This window comes from Macaca nemestrina, chromosome 4 (genome assembly GCF_043159975.1).
Source record: "Macaca nemestrina isolate mMacNem1 chromosome 4, mMacNem.hap1, whole genome shotgun sequence".
Taxonomy (NCBI): domain Eukaryota; kingdom Metazoa; phylum Chordata; class Mammalia; order Primates; family Cercopithecidae; genus Macaca; species Macaca nemestrina.
The window spans coordinates 131,455,930-131,478,140 of NC_092128.1; the positions used below are offsets into that span (position 1 = coordinate 131,455,930).

The 22,211-nt window shown below is 44.7% G+C and overlaps 1 long non-coding RNA gene and 1 pseudogene across 1 annotated transcript; one reads left to right on the forward strand and one right to left on the reverse strand.

The window, feature by feature from the left end:
• The first annotated feature begins 2,057 nt into the window (after positions 1-2,057).
• LOC139362924 (uncharacterized) lies at positions 2,058-14,290 on the forward strand. Its single transcript, XR_011622551.1, has 5 exons — positions 2,058-5,985; positions 6,178-6,259; positions 9,090-9,261; positions 12,941-13,026; positions 13,662-14,290. It is a non-coding gene; the product is annotated as an uncharacterized lncRNA (long non-coding RNA).
• Positions 10,377-11,977, reverse strand: LOC105470435 (mesoderm-specific transcript homolog protein pseudogene; annotated as a pseudogene).
• Positions 14,291-22,211: the final 7,921 nt, after the last annotated feature.

Sequence of the window (22,211 nt, forward strand, 5' to 3'; positions counted from 1 at the left end):
ACTGAACTCCTACCTCTCCCATGCAGCAGGCATCCTTCCTGTTCTGTGTTATTGCTGCTCATGTACACAGCCAATCCCTGCCCACATTCAGAGTCTGGTCTCCTTTAATGGAGGGGTGCTCTCTGATTAAACTTTATATGGTGTCTGGCACAGTCTACTACTGAATAAATTCACTGAATTAATAATTATTGGGAAATCTTGGTTTGTTTGTTTGTTTGTTTGAGACATTGTCTTACTCTGTTGCCCAGGCTAGAGTGCAGTGGCACAACCCCAGCTCACTGCAACCTCTCCCTCCTGGGTTCAAGCGATTCTGCTGCCTCAGCCTACCGAATAGCTGGGATTCCAGGCGCCCACCACCATTCCTGGCTAATTTTTGTATTTTTCAGTAGAGACAAGGTTTCACCCTGTTGGACAGGCTGGTCTTGAACTCCTGACCTCGAGTGATCCACCTGCCTCAGCCTCCCAAAGTGCTGGGATTATAGGCATGAGCCACTATGCCCGGCCAATAATTTTTGTTTTCCAGGAGCTCACAATTGTCTACTGACTATGATATTAAGAGCAGATTTTCCAGCAAAGATGTCAGAGCCTTCTGGAACTAGGCACTGCCTTACCTGGTCAGCTGGCCTGACTCATTCATTCATTTAAACAGTGTCCATTGAGATGAACATTAAAAACATATATTGAGAACCTACCCCATACTACGTCCAGTTCTAAGATGCTCAGGATAAAATAATTTAAAAAAAAAAAGGTTGGATGTGGCCCTTGCCCAACTAGCATGTATAGGAGAAGGATGAAACCAACCCTAAATAAATGAACAATAATTACAAATTGTGAAAAGTGCTATGAGATAAACAAATGGTGTTTTATGAGAGCACTTAGTGGGGGGTGCTCAGCTATTCCCTTGGCTGAAATATTCATTGAACGCTGTCTGCCAATCTGAACCCCAGATCTCTTTAAACCCATGGCTCACTTCTGGGAAGTCTTCCCTGATGACTGCAAGCCCTGCCTGACTCCTAAAACATTTAGTATGTGTTCACCAAATCTGTAGAACTCTTCCAGCCAGGAAAGCTGCATGGAGCCTGTGACACATTTTTATCTGGTACATGAGCCACATAGGTGACGTCACTGTGGCCACCACGCCTCCTTCAGTTATCCATCATGCAGGCCCTTCCATGTGTATAGAACCAGGCTCATGGGCAAAATGGTCCAATTTCTGGGATCTTTATGCATACTCATTTAGCAATGGAGAGAAAACTCACATACAACACAGCCACCCCAAAGGCACGATCACAGTAAGTTGATTGCAAAGTTCTATATCCATCCCTCTAACTTATCCTTTCTTGACCCTGGCCTGATTCATCCTCTCTAGGAGCTAGCCATAAATCTTTCTTCCCTTTCCTGCCATCTCTACCTCATGCTGAAGAGTTTACTCATGGTTCACTCATTTGTAATAGTGCAGTCATTTTTGTTGATGTTTGCGATAGATCCCAAAGCCTAGCAGACTCTCCACCTGGAATTATACCTCTTGGGTGGGTCTCTTTGGCAAAGCAATGGGCAGTTTTATACGCAGACCATTACACTAGGCAATCATGAATAAACAGTTGACAGGTGAGGGTGGAGGGATCTGGAGGACACTACTGTTTGAGATATTATAGATCACAGTTTATATATATTAATGCTAATTTTAAGCATTCCTGTAAAGTAAAATGATCATTCCTACTTTTAAAAGATGAGGAAAATTAGGACGCAGGAAAGTAAAAGAAGTTGGCTAAAAGCTAACTCTTGTAGGACAGAGTCATATGTTTAAGCACGTGATTTTGAAAGTGCAGGAGGTATGGTAAAGTGGAAGTTTGCATCGAGCTATGGTTCTTTAATGTGAGTGTGCATCAGAATCATGGGAAAGGCTCCTTAAAGCGCAGGTTGCTGAGTCCCAGCCCCAGAGTTTCTGGTTCAGTGGGTCCACGATGGAGCCAAGTAATTTGCATTTCTAACACATGTTAAGGTACAAAAAGCTCACTATAATAATAACAACAACAAGAAGTGGTATTTCTCCAGCCTCTATTAGAGTGATACTGGCCTAATATGTGCCCAGATGATGCTGCTGCTTCTGGTCCAGGGACCACAATTTGAGAAGCACTGGCATCAAATATGGTGTGAACCCAGAGGAGGGCGCCAAGGGATGGCTTCACAGGGAAAGGGGCATCTGGGTTGGGCATTGAAGATCACATAGGAATTCTCCAACCCACTCCCATCTGCCATTTGTTGGTCATAGAGGAAAGGACTGAGCACATGCTATGTTCGGACCCATAGGCACAAGTCAAGTTCAAATGCGGTGAATGTTCAGTGAGTGTGTGTAATTTCAGGTGGCTCAGCAGAGCTTGTACTGACAGGGAAGAGGCCAGTGGGTGAGCGTGGCGCCAGATGGAAAGCCACGCAACAGAGTTCAAATTTCATCCTTTGGTATCAGGCTTTTAATCAGAAAAGTAATGCAATTCTCTTTGCTTAATTGGGTTCTAATTGTTCATTCATTAAAAATAAGACAGTATTAATCACTCACTACACCAAGGAATGCTAAGGTATAAAAAGCTCACTATACAAATAATAACAACAAGAAGTGGTATTTCTCCAGCTCTTACCACAGTGATACTAGCCTTGCGTGTATGATATGATTTGCTCCCTACAGCAATCCTTTGCAGCTGATGTTACTGTTATCCCGTTTTAGAGATGAGGAAACCGAGGTTTAAGGAGGCAAGGGCACAGTGCTTGAAAGTAGCTGAATAGCAGTTGGGCACGGTGGCTCACGCCTGTAATCCCAGCACTTCAAGAGGCCGAGAAGAGAGGATCACTTGAGGCCAGGAGTTCCAGACCAGCCTGGGAAACATCTCTACGAAAAATAAATATTTACAAAATTATCTGGGCCTGGTGGCACACACCTACGTACCAGCTGCTCAGAGGCTGAGGCAGGAGGATCACTTGAGCCCAGGAGTTTGAGGCTTCAGTGAGCTATGATCACGCCATTGCCCACACTTCAGCCTGGGCAACACAGTGAGACCCTGTCTCCAAAAATAAAGAAAGTCGCTTATAGCAATTTGGGGTTAAGTGTAAAGGGTCATTTTTGCATCGTAAAGTTTGCTTTCCATTGTGACGTCCTTGAGTTCAAGGACTGTATCTCTACCTTCCCTCTCACCCAAACGTTGCCTCTAACATGAAGCTGCCCCTGCTGTGTTTCGTAAAAGTAGCCCAGGCTCTCCCAGCAATGCTCTTTCCCTTGCAGGTATTGTGACCTCTACACAAAGACATGAGGCAACCAGGAGCTACTGTTTGGTACTGGAGGATCTGTGGTCTTCACAGTGCGGGAATGTCATCCCGAGGGGACAGTAGGATCTATTGCTGTCAAACCTGAGGCCCTATTTTTTTTTTTTTTTTAATTCTTGCAAACTCAGGACTTTTCAGATATTTAGGGCTGATTAGAGATAGAGCACTACAATAGACAGCTTAAATTGCAGCAAGTGGGGAGAAGAGACAAAGAGAGGTACCACGCATAAAATAAAGTACATTGTCTCTTTTTGGGAAGAAAACACATACTTCTTGGTAAGCACAGCACAATAAAAGTTCTTGGAGAACAGAGAAGATCTTTGTCGGAAATTGTGTCTCATTTAGCAACATTGTTTCACTGTGTTCCTTTCAGAATGAAATTGATTCATGTTTTTTTTGTTTCAGGTTGCTTTTATTCTTTCCCTTCCTGGGAAATTTCTCTTCCATTAGGAGGCAAGCACTATTTCCTTTCACCTGTCATCACAAACCAGGACTTTTCTTCTGCAACGTGTTTATGCTTAGCTCTCACAGTCCAATTTAGTGATATATATATATATTCATTTTGCCAAGTAGTGATTCAGTTAACATGGACAATATTGATGTGAAAGGGGTTAAAAATATTTTAATGATTCCCTTCATTGGAAGTGGTGTGTGTCTGTGTGTGCATTGCATTACAAAAAACATAGTCATTTACTCAGGAAGTATTTTTGCATTTTTTTCTAACTTCATTGTGCTGCTGAGGACATGAAGTATTTGCTAGGAGGCAGTCATTGCACTGGGCGTAGCTCTAAATGAAAGGCAACACAAAAAGTAGTTAATTATGGTGGGAATGTTGAAGAGCAAAACGGTATGATAAGAGATACCCCAAGGGCAACTTTAGAGGCTCTGTTCACTGCACCGGGAGAAAGAAGGAGAGGATTCATGATGAAAATTCATAATTCATTTTGACTTTTATCAGAAAGCTTTTTGACAAAAGAGACTGAAGTAACACGAATATCTTCTCGGACGCACTGTGTCTGCCAGGTAATAACCACTTTATTTCATTGTCTCTGTTCCGCTTCAAGCAGCCTTAGTAGCAAGGTGCAGTGGCTCATACCAGTAATCCCAGCACTTTGGGAGGCCAAATTGGGAGGATCACTTGAGGCCAGCAGTTTGAGACCAGCCTGGGCAACATAGCAAAACCCCATCTCTACAAAAGATTTAAAAAAAAAAAATAGCCAGGTGTGGTGGTGCACACCTGTAGCCACAGCTACTCAGGAGGCTAAGGCAGGAGAATCCTTGGAGCCCCGAAGTTTCAGGCTGTGGTAAGCCATGATTGCACCATTATACTTCAGCCTGTGTGACAGAGTAAAACCCTGTCTCAAAAAAAAAAAAAAAAAAAAAAAAGCAGACTGATTAAGGGACCTAAGTTTATAGCAATTGAGCACCTAAATTTACAATTGAGCAGCTTTCAGAAAGTTGTATAGCTCAAGGACTGGTCCAGTGGCTCAGACATGTAATCCCAGTACTTTAGGAGGCCAAGCCAGGCAGATCACCTGAGGTCAGGAGCTCAAGACCAGCGGCCAACATTGTGAAACCCTGTCTCTACCAAAAATACAAAAAACAGCCGGGCATTGTGGTGGGCACCTGTAACCCCAGCTACTTGGGAGGTAGAGGCAGGAGAATCACTTGAACTCAGGAGGCGGAGGTTGCAGTGAGTCCAGATCGTGCCATTGCACTTCAGCCGAGGTGACAGAGTGAGACTCCATCTCAAAAAAGTAAAAAAAAAAAAAAAAAAAAAAAAAAAGAGTCCTTTCAGCACTGAATGCTTTTGGTTCTAAGTCATTTGACTACATATACAAGGGTTTATTTCTGGACTTGATTCTATTCCACTGGTCTGTGTGTCTGTCTTCTTGCCCTATCGGTTGATTTACAGCACTAGAAGGTTAGTTCCATGAGGGCAGGTGGCTTGCCTGGCTTTCCACAGCCCCACCTCTGGCACAGAGGGGCTCACTGAATTTCCAGTAGCTGACCAGCTGTGATAGTTTCTAGCTTTCCCTTGCACAGCCCAGATGGACTTCCCCGTCTGTCTCTAGCTTGTCCTGTGTTGGGCATACCACCTGCCCTGGGCAGTCTGTCATGCTCTTTTTCCTTAGACTTCAGAGGGGTCCTGCCTTCCCTCCAAACTCATCTCAGTGTCTGCTGGATTATTTGACCTAGCTCCATCCTCCTTCTGTTCATAAGTGGTGCTTGTGCATCCAGCATTTGCCATTTGCTCACCCTTCTTCCAGGCATCCTCCCTGCACCTATGTTCCTGTCCTCCTCAGACCTGTGTCCACCAGACTCTCATGGACCCCCACCTGCTTTCTGGGATTTTCCTGCTTCACTTGAGTCCTGGCATCTCAGGGGCATGTGGAAAGCTAAGCCTCAGGCTCTGTTCCAGCCTTGTTTAAGTCACATCAAAAGGCGATCCTGTTTTTTTTGTTTTTGATTTTGTTTCCATTCTCATAAATAAGGCCTCCGTAATGGCAGGAGGAAATCCAGAGGGCAGGAACACAGCATTACATCATCACATTACCTACAGGGATGCATTTTCAAGGCCAGCAAACTCAATTGGCTTGTTGGTAATAGCGGATCCAGCACCAGGACGCGTACAGCAGAGTTCATCATGCTGAAGGACACAAACGACAGGTGAGAGTGTGGTCCACCATGCAGATCTGCCAGCAAACTAGCCCAGAGAGACAGCTCCAAATGTGATTTCCTTTCAATAATCTTGGGCTGTTATAATCTTGAGAAATAGAATGCTATTTGTTAGCTTCATCCTTGTTATTTGTTTCATCACCCATCATTGAGCAACTTTTCTTTTCTTCTGCAAATTTCCAGCTATTGCGCCGGACCCTTGTTGACTCCAGTAGAGATGGCACCATGTCCCAGAAGCCAAAGAGAAGACCCGGAGCCAGTGAAGGTGACATAATGTCAGTGGCAGGAGGAAGACAAATTCCTAGGCAGCCAGAGGCAGGTCCCTGGTGAAGTCTGACCTTCAAACCAAAGACAGCTCAAAGCCTGAAAACATAGCTATTACAGCCCAGGGCTAGAGTGAGAACTTCCTCTATGCCTTTTTAGACAATCAAATGATGCTTTTTCCAGGCCCACCCATGAATCAATCAGCACGCACTCCCCCATTCTGAGCCCATAAAACCCCAGACTCAGCCACACACTGGGACTACCTGCCTTGGGGAAGGGGCTACACTTCAGGTTCCCCTCTCATGTTGAGAGCTGTTATGTTGCTCCATAAAACTCTTCTCCACCTTGCTCTCTCCGGTTGTCCACATAACCTTATTCTTGGTCATGGGACAAGAACCCAGAGCTTGCTAAATGGCAGGAGCGAAAAGGGCTGTAGCAAGTTCCTGGCTGGCCAGCCAAGAAGTGGGTGGTGACACACTCATTTGCTGGACTACAAGGGAAGAGCGGTAAACCTTCTGGGGGCCCAGGTCTTGGGACTCCCTGATCCAGAGCTGTGACATGGTGTAACATGCACTTAGGCCTCTGTGGTTGGTGGTGTCTCTGAATTTTCAGGCACCAACATATTCCCCTTATCCAGACGCCAGCACCCAAGGCGGAAGCCACTTGAGGCACATCTGGTCCAGCCACAGCCTTGTACAGAGCTTATGCCTGGTGCCTGGAGCTGCCCACCCCACCTTAGCAGGTGGTGCACTTGGCTGTGCCATGGCTGTGCCCCATGCTTGCTCGCTCACACACCCCTCGCCACTCTGCACCTGGCTCACTCACAGCGAGTGTGGGATCTGGGCCGGTATTGAGAGCCGAGCACAGCCAGCTCAGCACAGCCTGCTGGGCTGAGTGGGCAGAGCCAACCCAGCGGTCATAAGCAAAGCTCAGGCAGAGGTGCTGCCAGCCACAGAGGTTTCCAGCTGGCGAAGCGGCACCCAAAGAGTCCTGTGACAAAAGGGTTTATTGAGGACTTACAAATGGTGCAGTCCAGGAGTGGCAGGCTGGACAGGAGACTCCCTACCTTTTACAAAAATGTATGCAGGTTATAACGTTTTTTCACTTGGCAACCCCCACCTAGCAACCTGTATGTAACCCAAAACAAAGGGCCTCGAGCCCCTGTAGAGCCTGCATTTCAAGGGGATGGGCCAGGGCTTCTGATGTCCTTCACAGATAAGGAGTGAATCTTCAGGTTGGCCACTTCTGGATTCCTTAGCTTGGAACTTTGAACACACATTTCCTTAGACCATAGCATTATTTTCAGGCTTAAGTTATTGCTATCAAGTATGTCTTCCGTACACTAGCATTGAGACCTAGAGAGGTTAGAACACTTACCTACATACATTTAGCAAGTGGCCTTTTCTCAGTCACTGTTTAGTTATTGTTCAGCGTGTCAGATCATCAGCTGCGCTAATGTTTTGGGTAAGTTAGAGCAGGCAGAAAATCTCTGTTGAGAATCAATAGGGAAGAAGGACAGTCAGGGTTACGAAGAAGTCAGAATAACTTACTATTTTAACCACAGTGTCCTGAGAGCAGGGAATGTTTTAGTTCAACGGTTCTTAGTTTTTATTTATTTATCTATTTATTTTTTGAGACAGCGTCTAGCTCTGTCACACAGGCTGGAGTGCGATGGTACAATCTCGGCTCACTGCAACCTCTGTCTCCCGAGTTCAAATGATTCTCCTGCCTCAGCCTCCCGAGTAGCTGGGATTGCAGGCACATGCCACCACGCCCGGCTAATTTTTGTATTTTTAATAGACACGGGGTTTCACCATGTTCGTCAGGTTGGTCTCGAACTCCTGACCTCGTGATCTGCAGCCTCCCAAAGTGCTGGGATTACAGGCATGAGCCACCATGCCCGGTCAGTTCAACAGTTCTTAGAATTAAACTTGTCCGACCTTGTAATTTTACAGATGAGAAAACAAAGAACCATAGAAAGTTAAATTATGTCTGCCAGGCGGCCATGGCTCATTAGCACATGTGCAGAGTGACTATAAATAACCCACAGTCCACTTACGGAAAAGCTGGTCTTGCAGTCTCTTCAGAGTGTGCTTTATCACTCAGAGATGAGGTGGATTTCAAAGCAGTACACAGTGGGCCTTCAGGTGCTGTCAATCTTGTGTTGATGGGGTATTTGCTTTTGTCTGTAAACTAAACAAGCCCTTCAGAATCTCAGTTAGCTTTCTATTTTCAATAAGGAGTTCCTTGTTCATAGTGCTAACAGAAGTGTTAGTTATGCTGCTAAACATGAAAACTGTCAAACTAGAGGCATTCAAATTCTTTTGCAGGAAGGTTATGTGAACCTGAAAATGTGAGACAGGTCTTAGTTAATTGAGAAAGTTGATTTTGCCAGTGTTGAGAGTGCACACCCGTGACCCAGCCTCAGGAGGTCCCGACGACATGTGCCCAAGGTGGTCAGGGTACAGCTTGATTTCACACGTTTTAGGGAGACATGAGGCATCAATCAATATGTGTAAGATGTACATTAGTTCAGTCCAGAAAGGTGGGACGGCTGGAGGCAAAGGCCAGGCGACTCGGGTCATAGGTAGGTAAGAGACAAATGGTTGGTTTTTTTTGAGTTCCTGATGAGCCTTTGTTTCAAATGAGGCAATCAGATATGCTTCTATCTCAGTGAGCAGAGGACTGACTTTGGACAGAATGGGAGGCAGGTTTGCCCTAAGCAGTTTCCAGCTTGACTTTTCCCTTTAGCTTAATGATTTGGGGCCCCCAGATTTATTTTCCTTTCACAGTTACATCATACTTCTCTCAAAGCAACCTCTGTTTTCCAGGCCTCTTTAGCCGTAGATGCATTTTTCATCTCCTCCCTTTTCTGGAACAAGAAGAGGAATCCTGTGTACAGAGGCCCTTATATCTTGGATACCAACAATCCCTGCTTCTATGCAGAACGCACTTAGAAAGCATGTGGATTCTGGCATATGTTCTACATGGCTCATTAATCATGTATGTTCTCTTTTTTTTGGTCACAATTCATTTTTATTAATAGAAAATAAACACTTATTCCAGTTTCAAAGCTGTTATACTTCAAGTTGCTAATTTTAAAAAATGAATTTTAAGGCCGGGCACGGTGGCTCAAGCCTGTAATCCCAGCACTTTGGGAGGCCGAGACGGGCGGATCACGAGGTCAGGAGATCGAGACCATCCTGGTGAACACGGTGAAACCCCGTCTCTACTAAAAAAATACAAAAAATTAGCCAGGCGAGGTGGCGGGTGCCTGTAGTCCCAGCTACTCGGGAGGCTGAGGCAGGAGAATGGCGTAAACCCAGAAGGCAGAGCTTGCAGTGAGCTGAGATCTGGCCACTGCATTCCAGCCTGGGCAACAGAGTGAGACTCCATCTCCAAAAAAAAATAATAAAAATAATAATAAAAAATAAAAAAATATATAAAAATAAAAATAAAAAATGAATTTTAAATAATCACTTAATCCTGCTTTGACTAAGACAATGAAATATGGCTTTAAAAAAAAAGCGTTCAGCACCATTTGCTCATAGGTCTTTCAGAGTTTGTTCTTAAAGTTTCTGGAACTTTCCTGTCTGTAAAGTATAGGAATTACTGAGCTCCATTGGAAAGCCTCTCTGGGACAGGCAATGGGGAGTTAAGCAGTCATCATAAAGGAATCAGTGTACATTCAGCATGGTGACTTGGACTACACAACAATCCCTTCCCCTCTATAGTAGCTCAAGAGAAACATGCTTCTAAGCTCTGAGGTATGAGGAGTCTCAGACTGTTATTTGCTGTTAGAATTGGTCTTCCCAGCTAATAACAGTAAATATCTGGCACAGATGCTATTGGTCCTTAATGTCCTGTGATTTTAGGAAGTAGTTTGGATTTAGTTCAATTTATTCAGAAATCAAACATGTTTAATTAGCTTCGCTACTCTAGCAGAGTAAGGGTATGCTGGTTTACTGTCTTTATAAAATATATATAATGTATAGGTAAATCATAGTCTTAAATCAAATACCTAGAATACTATATTATTTAAACCAATATCTATTTTAACAAAATGTTTATAACTAAAAACAGCTGATGAAACTAAATCCAAAGGTATGACAAAGAGGACTCAGCTCTGTGTTGCTTAAAGAACTTTTAAAAGGCATGTGCCCATAAAGTCACTCAAGGAGACTCCTCCTTACTATAGAATTCCTGTTGGTGCTGGGCCAGAAATGAGCACTTCTAAATATTTCAGAGAAATCCAAAGTGTTAAAAAGTATTTTATGCAAAAGAACGTCTTTCTGCATCAGTGAATAGTAATGCTCATCAGAATTTCCTAATAACACAAAAACAAAGCCAAGATACATTTGATCAGATGTCAAAGTAATGGGAGGTGGACTATTATGTCAACCTTAGTCAGAGCTCCTGCTGGCTTCTTCCAATACACTGTTCACCAATTTGAGTAGTGGACTTTGTGAGAGAATAATGTTTGATGGCCAGGACCTCTCTTGGGCATTTCTTCCTAAGTGGAATACACAACAGATAAGGGAGTAGGGGAGGTAATACAGGGAAGCTACTCTTTCCAGCTCAGAAGGAGTTGATGAAGCCCATATATGCATTCAAGAAGCCCATGGGATCCTCTAGCTGTGGATAGTGGCTAATGTGGTCATCCAGAATCGACACTGTGGACCACATTAGCATTTTCCTGTACAGCTCCAAAAACTCTGGATAGGAATTTACAGGATCCAATGGCCCATAGATAAAATGAATGGGGATAGTTACAGAGGCAAGAGCTCCCACCCAGTGCCTTCTGAACTTCTTCCGCTGATTGATGTACTGTAAGAGACTGTCAATGACTAAGTTCCCGTCATTGTTGCGGATCCCTGCCCACATGTCCCACAGCTCACTCTCAGAGGGCCGAGTATACGGCCCAAAGACTGGGGTGAGACCTCGAGAGAACACGAAGAAGTTCATCAGTTGTGTGAGGATGGGTGACAGCACACCTCCGTCTTTGAGTAGCTTTTGGAGAAGGAGTGGACGGTGAGTCTCAGGAAAGATACCTCCATTTGACAGACAGAGACTCTTTATGGTAAGCCCACCAGATCGATTCTGCTTGTACCTGTAGAGAAGCTCCTGAGCAACCGTACCTCCATAGTCATGAGAAAGAAGGTTGATCCTGCGGTTCTGGAGCCCCAGATGCCGCAAAAGTGCTTCCACGATGCTGGCCTGCTCAAATATGGAATAGTGATGTGGTCTCGGTTTGTCACTGAAGCCAAAGCCTAAGAAATCAAGGGCAATCACCCGATGAAACCTCAAGGTCAGACCTTCCCAAATCTTGTACCAATCGTAGCTGGATGTTGGAAAACCGTGTAAAAGCACAACTATCTCTGGACTTCCAACCACACCCACAGAGTCTTGGTAGAAGATACACAGTCCCTTGTAAGTGAAAAACTTACCTGAAGACTTCCATGAGTGAAGGGCAGGGGAGAGCTGAGGGGGTGGGATGTGCAGGTACACAGCAAGCAGGGGCACAGCCAACAGCCCCACCTGGACCCACCACTCCCTCATCCTGCCCCCCAGGACTGGTGTGGCCCACGCACACGAGCCACACCCACCAAGGAGCGCTAGTTCCAGTCCTGAAGCGGGCTGCGAGGGTGCACGGGGAGATCACTCCTTCCTCCCCGCCTCTTACCTGATTCAGGTAAGACCTGGGCTACAGGACTCCATGTTTGGGAGAACCCATTGCCTGCATTTTCTCAAGAAGGATTCTAAAGAGCTTCAATTTGCTGGGAAGCTTTCTCCTCAGGTGGACTAGCAAGTGCAGAATCTTGCAGTTCTTTCATCTATTTATAGCTCAGAGAAGCCACCCAGATGCGGATGTGTGATTCCAAAGCAGAAATCACTCAAATTCATGAAGATTCTCCCTCTGCCCTTATAATGGAGGCACATCGTTAAAAGCACTTTGTTGAAGCTATGCTAAAGTGTTGGACATTTCAGTGGATAAACAAAACAATATAAACAGTCAAGATGGTTTTCTAGTTACGGGACTTGGAATACTCTACTTGAATTTAGCAGGGTTTAGGTATATGTGGATGTTGTCACTTCCTTCCTCCTCCCTCACTTCCTTCCTCATTTTCTCTGTCTGTATCTCGTAATGAGGCCATGCATGTTACTGGGAAATATAGTAGATTTGGAGACAGGCGTGGGTTCCCATCCAAGGTCCAGCACTCACAATTGAGTGACCCCATACACATTATGTGAGTGTTCTAGCTCTTAGTAACTGAAGGATAACAACAAAGTAGAGAAAAATTATATAAGATTATATATAAATGGATTAAATTTTATATAAATTGTATAAGATTATATATAAATGGATGGATGGATGGCTAGATCGATGGATAAATGGATGGATAAATGGATGGATAGATAAATGGATGGATGGATGGATGGATGGATAGATGGATGAATGAATAAATCGATGAATGAATAGGTAGCTTGATGGATAGTTGGATGGATGAATGGATAAATGGATGGATGAATGGATAGATGATATACAGATATGTAGATGGATAAATGGATGGATGGATGGATGGATGGATAGATAGATGATACATAGATGAATAGAGTCTGCAAGACAATGCATAATAGGTCAAAGACTTTTTTCATTCTTTTTTTGTTTTTTCTTTTTTAGTGATGAAGTCTCACTTTGTCACCCAAGCTGGAGTGCACTGGTATGATCATAGTTCATTGCAGCCTGGAACTCTTGGGCTCAAGCAGGTATTTGTCATCATGCTTAGATTTAAAAAAAAAAATTTTTGTAGAGACAGCGTCTTGCCATGCTGCCCAGGCTGGTCTCAAACTTCTGGCCTCCAGTGATCCTCACGCTTTGGTCTCTCAAAGTGCTAGGATTACAGAATGAGCCACTATTCTTTATTCAGTAAAAGTCTGTTTCACTGAGCACATTCTTTGGCCATCCCACTTGTAAATGCTAAGGATATAACACTGAATAAAACCGACAAACCCTGCAGTTGTAGAACTGATATTCTAGTGAAGGAGCCAAACATGAATCATAATATATAGAAGGCAACACCCGCCATAGAAGGAAATAAGGCAGGGAAGTAGGGCAAGAAATGTGACTGGGGTAGAGGTGTTTCAGATTTTAAATGGGTCATCAGGGAAGAACCTATGCAGAGGATGGCATTTGAATAGAGACCTTGAGTGGTGCTGGAGGCTGCAGCAGAGGTCCAGGGAAGAAGTATCACTATTGAAGTAGGCCCTGCCAGAGGCCTACTGCAATACACTGCAATAATTTCCATGTAAAGAGAAGCTGTTCTGCCTTCTTGTGAATGGGATGAAGTTACAAAGCAGGTGCAGTTCTTTATACCAATCCTTTTCCCACTTATCTTCCTCAGATGTTGGAGCACAGGGGATGAGTTGACCCAGCTGCTGTGCTCAGAAATCTACCAATCACCGTGTTTCCATGGAAGCCAAGCTTTCCCGACTGCTCCCAGGCAGTGATTGAGCATGGCAGGATTCTCAGGCAAGCCCACTCCTGGGAAATGCACCACTCCTGTCATGGGCTCCCCATTAGCTTTGCAGAAGCTTCTGCAGAACCTCGTGTGAAGTCTTGCCCTGCACTGTGTTCCCATCTTTCCCTTCTCCACTGGTGCTAGACATGCACTGAGGTCTGATGACTCTCCTGGACTTTGCTGGCTCCCTTCCCATTTTCTCTTGCAGAACTTTCCCTAATAAATTACTTACACTCTTGTTAGAGTTTTCTCAAATAAATCCAGACTTAGCATCTGCTTGGAATACCAGGATTGACACAGGCACCATTGAGGAACTGTAGGTGCCCAGCTAATGGCCAGCACTAACTGTTGGACCTTTGAGTAAGGCCAGCTTGGACCTTCTTGTGCAATTGATATGCCCATAAATTACAGTCATGTGAGATATTGAAGCCCTTGTGAATATTGGTAGGAATGTAACACAGTACAGCCATTGTGGAAAACAGTGTGGTGGTTCCTCGAAACATTAGAAGTACAATTGGCCAGGCACAGTGGCTCATGCCTGTAATCCCAGCATTTTGAGAGGCTGAGGCGGGCGGATCACCTGAGGTCAGGAGTTCAAGACCAGCCTGGCCAACATGGTGAAACCCTGTCTCTACTAAAAAATACAAAAATTAGCTGGGCGTAATGGCAGGTGCCTGTGATCCCAGCTACTCGGGAGGCTGAGGCAGGAGAATCGCTTGAACCTGGGAGACGGAGGTTGCAGTGAGCTGAGATCATGCCACTGCACTCCAACCTGGGACACAGAGAGAGACTCCATCAAAAAAAAAAAAAAAAAAGAAAAAAAATCACCATATGATGCAGCAATTCTACTTCTGGTTATATACCCAAAAAAATTGAAAGCAGGGACTCAGAGATCCTTGTGCAGCCACATTCAGAGTGGAATTATTTACAATGGCTAATACACGGAAACAACCCAAGTGTCCATTGCACATGAATGAATAAACACAATGTTCATTTAACACAATGAAATACCATTCAGCTTTAAAAATAAGGAAAATTCTGACACATGCTATATATAACCTGGATGAAACTTAAGGACATCATGCTAAGTGAAATAAGCCAGCCCCTAAAAGGCAAATACTGTATAATTCCATTTATATGAGGTACTTAGAGTAGTCGCAATCATATAGACAGAGAGTTGATTGGCAATTTCCAGGGACAGGGAAGACAGGAAAATGGGGAATTCTTGTTTAATGTATATAAAATTTAAGTTTCTAAAGATGAAAAGAATTATGGAAGTGGGCGGTAATAAAGGTTGTACATTATAAGTGTATTTAATGCTACCAAAATGTACACTTAAGAACGGGTGAGTTAGTCTGTTTTGCCATGCTGTAAAGGAATACCTGAGGCTGGTAACTTACAAAGAAAAGAGGCTCACACCTGTAATCCCAGTGCTTTGGGAGACTGGGGCTGGAGGATTGCTTGAGCTCATGAGTTTGAGACCAGCCTGGCAACATGGTGAAACCCTGTCTTTTCAAAAAAGACAAATATTAGCCAAGTGTGGTGGTGCATGCCTATAGTCCCAGCTACCTGGGAGGCTGAGGTGGGAGGATGGCTTGAACCTGGGAGTTTGAGGCTGCAGTGAGCTATAATCACACCACTGCAGCACTCTAGCATGGGTGATAGAGCCAGGTCTTGTCTTCAAAAAAAAAAAAAAAAAAAAAAAAAGTTTATTTGGCTCAAGGTTCTACAGGTTGTACATGCAGATTTTACATGCATGACACTAGCATCTGCTAGGCTTCTGGTGAGGCCTCAGGAAACTTACTCATGGTAGAAGGTGAAAAGAGAACAGGCAGGCACATCACATGGAGAGAGACGGAGAGAGAGGGAGGAAGAGAGAGAGAAAGAGAGAGAGAGAAGGAGGTGCCAGCTCCTTGAAACACCCAGCTCTTGTGTGAACTAACAGAATGAGAACTCTCTCATCACCATGCGGAGGGCACCAAGTCATTCACAAAGGATCCACCCACATGACCCAAACACCTCCTGCCAGACCTCACTTCCAACAATGGAGATCACATTTCACCATGAAATTGGAGGAGACACACATCCAAATCCTATTAGATGGTAAATTTTATATTTTATTTTAGCACAATTTTAAAAAAGAAAAAATAATTATAGCCAGATGAAAGAGCCCAGGAAAAATCAGTAAAGTAAACTTGCACCCAATGCATAGAAGTGTAATTGTTTTAAAGCACTAATGTTTGGGTGGCTTGTTACATAGCAAAGGCTAGGGACACAACACCAGAGGAAGACTTAGAGGATCCAGGAAAAAAGGAATAAACTAGCAGCTGAGGCAGACGTTGCAGTGAACTGAGAGTGCATTCCAGTCTGAGAGACAGAGGAAGACTCACTACAAAAATAATAATAATAATAATAATCGAACTCATGGTTCTGCAGGCTGGCTCAGGTATAAAGGGAAGATATGACCAACCCAGCACGTGCTGAGGATCGCTGCCTGGGTTCTGAGCTGAGCAAGCATTCCTGCGCCAGACTGTCTTTCCATAACCTTCTCCTGTCGACCTGATTGTTTAGTATAGTGTCATCCTATGCCTGCGTTCACACTTTGATTTAGGCCTCAGTATGTCCCACCATTGGATCCTGTTCTTGCCTCTAACTGGGCCATTTAATGTCCACCCATTCCTGCCTTACCAATGTATATTAAGACTTGGGCTTTTTAATTAAATATTCAGCTGGGCACAGTGGCTCACACCTGTAATCCCAACACTTCGGGAGGCCTAGGCAGGAGGATTGCCTGAGGCCAGGAGTTTAAGACCAGCTGGGGCAACATAGTAAGATCCCCAGGTCTACAAAAAATAAAAATACTAGCTGGGTGTGGTGGTGCATGCCTGTATTCACAGTTACGTGGGAGGGTGAGGCTGGAGGATGGCTTGAGCCCAGGAATTCCAGGCTGTAGTGAGCCAGCAGTGAGCCATGCAGCCTGGAACTCCTGGGCTCAAACCATCCTCCAGCCTCACTCAGCCTCCCAGGTAGCACTTGTACCACTGTGCACCAGCCTGGGCGACAGAGGAAGGCCCTGTCTCAAAAAATAAAATAAAATAAAATAAAATAAAATAAAATAAAATAAAATAAAATAAAATAAAATAAAAATATTAAGTGTTCACCCTCCTGCAACATCTTTTGCTGTTCCCTGCTGATCTCCTAAATCTGACCTGGCTCACCACCTCCTCATTCTGGTCCTAGGTTTCACCTTCTTACTCTACCCCTATCAGGTGCCCCAGCAAACCTGGCATCAAGAAATTGTCATCACAGCTGAACCTTGGGGCTGGAACCCAGCCTCGGTTGTCTTTCATTGTTTCCTCCCTCTTCTTCTTCTTCTTTTTTTTTTTTTTTCAGATGAAGTTTTTGCTCTGTTGCCCAGGCTGGAATGCAATGGCATTATCTCAGCTCACTGCAACCTCCCCACCTCCTGGGTTCAAGCAATTCTCATGCCTCAGCTTCCTAAGTAGCTGGGATCACAGGCACCTGCCACCACGTCCCCCTAATTTTTTTTTGTATTTTCAGTAGAGACAAGGTTTCACCATGTTGGCCAGGCTGCGCTCGAACTCTTGACCTCAGTTGATCCACCCACCTCGGCCTCCCACAGTGCTAGGATTACAGACATGAGCCACTTTGCCCAGTCCTGAAGGCTGTCTTCTAAGGCCCTCCTGAATCCCCCACTGTTTGTTCCTGTGTTCTCACAGCTAACCTGCTTTCCAGCACATCAAGATGTCACTTACTGAGAATTTCAGCTTCTGCCAGTCAGTGCCAGGCAGCCTGATGCAGGCACCTCTCTCCGCCTGACCCTACAGAAGGGCAGCACTTCCAACACCAGTGGCTGCTTCCTCCAAAGGGTTACTCAGGACTTTCCTGGCAAGGGCGGATGATTATGCCTGTCACAAAATTTATTGCGAATCCTTGATGGAAGGCTTGCACCTGAAACTGTTGTCAAGTAGCAAGAATGCACTTGATTCATGGAGAGAGGCATTTTTTATTTAGGAAAAAAAGTAAATCCCTTTTCTGCACTCCAGTAAATGAAAAAATCCATACTATTAAATAGCACTAAGAAAAACTAGCTCTTAGAGGACTAACGAATACTTTCAAATCATGGTGAAACAAAGGCGTACAGAGGGCAATATCACCAATATAAGATACTCTTTTTTTTCGATGCTCTGTCATTCAGGCTGGAGTGCAGTGGTACGATGATAGCTCACTGCAGCCTCCAACTCCTGAGCTCAAGCATTCCTCCTGTATTAGCCTCCTGAGTAGCTGGGATTACAGGTGCACACCACCACGCCTGGCTATTTTTTGAATTTTTTGTAGCGACAGGATTTTGCCACGTTGGCTAGGCTGGTCTTGAACTCCTGACCTCAAGTGATCTGCCTATCTTGGCCTCCCAAAGTGCTGGGATTACAGGCATGAGCCACTGCGCCTAGCCCATAACACTTTTTGATCCTAAAAATCCTAAAAACACTGTAGGCACAAGCCACCAAGCTTAGCTAAATTTTTGTTTGTTTGTTTTATAGTAGAGACAGGTTTTCACTATGTTGGCCAGGCTGGTCTCGAACTTCTGACCTTAAGTGATCTGCCTACCTCAGCCTCCCAAAGTGCTAGGATTACATGCATGAGCCACTGTGCCTGGCCCCTAGAGATTCTAAGTAACGGGAAAGCTATTACTGCTTGCCTTGATGCATATCACTATATCACTTTTTTTTTTTTTTTTTTTTTTTGGTCACTCTGTCACCCAGGCTGGAGTGCAGTGGTGCAATCTTGGCTCACTGCAACCTCCACCTCTTGTGTTGAAATGATTCTCCTGCCTCAGCCTCCTGAGTAGCTGGGATTACAGGTGTGGATCCCAGTCCAGCTAATTTTTGTATTTTTGGTTCGCCATGTTGGCCAGGCTGGTCTCAAACTCTGGACCTCGGGTGATCCGCCTGCCTTGGCCTCTAAAGTGCTGGGATTACAGGCGTGAGCCACTGCACCCGGCCAAACTTGCCTAGTGCTCTTTAAGGAAGGTCTGTTATCTGTCAGAAGTTTTATGCTGTGACTGCTGCTTCAGCAGTGCGGTGGGGGCAGGAGGCATTTGAATTCTCCATGAGCAGTCACTGACATGGAAATTCATACATCATTGCAGGTGAGCTAGACAACCACACATGTAATGCAAAATACACACGTTCTACATAGAATGTGCTTTGTAATCCGGATGTTTCAGGGCAGTGTTATACTCAATTACATTTTCTTTCTTTCTTCTTTCTCTCTTCCCTTCTCTTCCTTTCCCTTCCCTTCTCTTCTCTTCCCCCTCTTCCTCCTTCTCCCCTTCCTCTCCTTCCCCTCCCATCCCCCTCCCGCCTCCCCCTCCCTCTCCCCTTCTTCTTCTTCCTCTTCCTCTTCCTCCTCTCCTTCCTTCCTTCCTTCCTTCCTTCCTTCCTTCCTTCCTTCCTTCCTTCCTTCCTTCCTTCCTTCCTTCCTCCCTCCCTTCCTTCCCCCCTTCCTTCCCCTGTTTCTTTCTCCCTCTGTCCTTCTGGCTCTCTCTCTCTTCCTCTTTCTCTTTTTCTCTTTCTTCCCTTCTTTGCAACAAGGGTCTTACTCTGTCCCTCAGGCAGGAGAGCAGTAGTGTGATGGTAGCTCACTGGAGCCTTGAACTCCTGGGCTCAAGCAATCCTCCTGCCTCACCTTCCCAAGTAGCTGGGACTAGAGGTCTGCCACACATGCATGGCTTTTTTTTGTGTGTGTGTGTGTAGAGATGAGGGGTCTCATTATGTTACCCAGGCTGGCCTCAAATTTCCGACCTCAGGTAATTCTTCTGCCCTGGGGTTCCAAAGTGTAGGGTTTATAGGCATGAGTCACTGCACTCAACCTACATTTTCTTATATACTGCTACTATATTAGAAATTCTGTATTTCTGGAAATAATGACTTAGTCAATCTAGTCTACAAAACTAACAAGTGAACAAGCTGAGATTTTCCAAAAAAGGAGTGTAATGGTGCCTCCTGTCCTCTGTAGATGTGAATGATGAAAGGGACCATGTACATTTCTTATTTATATGTACAGCAAATTTGACTTTTTCCATGTAATTTTGTATAACAGATAATATAATAGATAACATAAAAAGATTTTTTTTTTTTTTAAGATGGAGTCTTGCTCTGTCACCCAGGCTGGAGTACAGTGGCATGATTTTGGCTGACTGCCACCTCTGCCTCCCAGGCTCAAGGAAATCTCCTGCCTCAGCCTCCCGAGTAGCTGAGACTACAGGCACCCATCACCATGCCCAGTGAATGTTTGTATTTTTACTAGAGACGGGGTTTCACCATGTTGGCCAGACTGGCCTCAATCTCCTGACCTCAGGTGATCCGCCCGCCTTGGCCTTCCAAAGTGCTGGGATTACAGGCGTGAGCCACCACATCTGACCAGAAAGAAATTTTATGTTTACATCTAAGACTTTGGAATCATTTAATAATGCTTTTGGCTACATGTAACGTGAAATCAAACTAATGGTAGCCAAAGCAAGAAAGCCATTACACTTTTCACATACCAAAAAGTTGTAGGTAGATTCTTCCAGGGTGGGTTCATCAGCTCAGTGGCATCAGGGTGCTGGCCTTTCTTCCTTCTTAATCCTTCCTTTCTTCCTTCCTTTCCTCCCTCCCTCCCCATCTCTGTTCCTTCCTTCCTTCCTTCTTTCCTTCCTTCCTTCCTTCCTTCCTTCCTTCCTCCCTCCCTCTCTCCCTCCCTCCCTCCCTCTCTCTCTCTTTCTCTTTCCCTCCCTCCCTCCCTCTCTCCTTCTCTCACTCCCCCTCTCCTTCCCTCCTCCCCTCCTCCCTTCCTTCTGTTCCTTTCCTTCCTTCCCTTCCTTCCTTCCTTCCTTGGTCTTGCTCTACTGCCCAGGCTACAGTGCATTGCAAGCAATCCTCCTGCCTTAGCCTCCGGAACAACCAGGACTTCTCTGCTTTCTCTTGGTTTTTCCTCACAGTCACAAGACAGTTGCTGCAGCTCCAGTCATCAACATCACACACAGGAATCTTAAACTGAAAGAAAGTATCTAAAGCAAAACTGAATTTTCTTCAGCAGGTTCCTTTTACACACCTTTTCCTTGAAAGGCAGAGAAGGAAACATTTTCAAGTTTTCCTTTTTGACTTCATTTGGTAGATTCGTGTCACATGTCCATGTGACAAGGGAAAGTTAGAAAGTTAGAATCTAGCTGTATTAGTCCATCTTCGTATTGCTCTAAAGAACTACCTGAGACTGGGTAATTTACAAAGGAAAGAGTTTTAATTGACTCACAGTTCTGCCTGGCTGGGGAGGCCTCAGGACACTTACAGTCATGGTGGAAAGTGAAGGGGAAGCAACGCACATCTTACATGGCGGCAGGAGAAAGAGAGAGTGAAAGGGGAAGTGCCACTTTTAAACTATCAGATCTTGTGAGAACTCACTCACTGTCACAAGAATAGGATGGGGGAAACCACCTCCATGATCCAATCACCTCCCACCAGATCCCCCCTTCTACACATGGGGATTACAATTCAAGATGAGATTTGGGTGGAGACACAGAGCTAAATCATATCACTAGCAAAGAGAAGTTCTATATATACTTGTTGGTTGTGTCAAGCTGCTATCAAAAGGACTCCAACATAAAGTAACCTAAATAATCTAAAAGTTTCATTATTAAATACATATAAATTTCTTCTTCTTCTTCTTCTTCTTCTTCTTCTTCTTCTTCTTCTTCTTCTTCTTCTTCTTCTTCTTCTTCTTCTTCTTCTTCTTCTTCCTCCTCCTCCTCCTCCTCCTCCTCCTCTTCCTCTTCCTCTTCTTCTTTGAGATGGAGTTTCACTCTTGTTGCTTAGGCTGGAGTGCAATGGAGTGATCTTGGCTCACTGCAACCTCCACCTCCTGGGTTCAAGCAATTCTCCTGCCTCAGCCTCCTGAGTTGCTGGGATTACAGGTGCCTGCCACCACGCTCAGCTAATTTTTTGTATTTTTAGTAGAGACGGGGTTTCACCATGTTGGCCAGACTGGTCTAAAACTCCTGACCTCAGGTGATTTCAGCCTGGTGTGGTGGCTCACGCCTGTAATCTCAACACTTTGGGAGGCCGAAGTGGGTAGATAACCTGAGGTCAGGAGTTTGAGACCAGCCTGGCCAACATGGTGAAACCCCGTCTCTACTAAAAATACAAAAAATTAGCCAGACATGGTGATAGACACCTGTAATCCCAGCTACTTGGGAGGCTGAGGCAGGACAATTGCTTGAATCTGGGAGGCAGAGGTTGCAGTGAGCTGAGATCGCACCAGTGCACTCCAGCCTGGGCAACAAGAGCGAAACTCCATCTCAAAAATAAACAAATAAACAAACAAACAAATAAATAAATAAATAAATAAATAAATAAAGTAGAAGTTTCCAGGCAT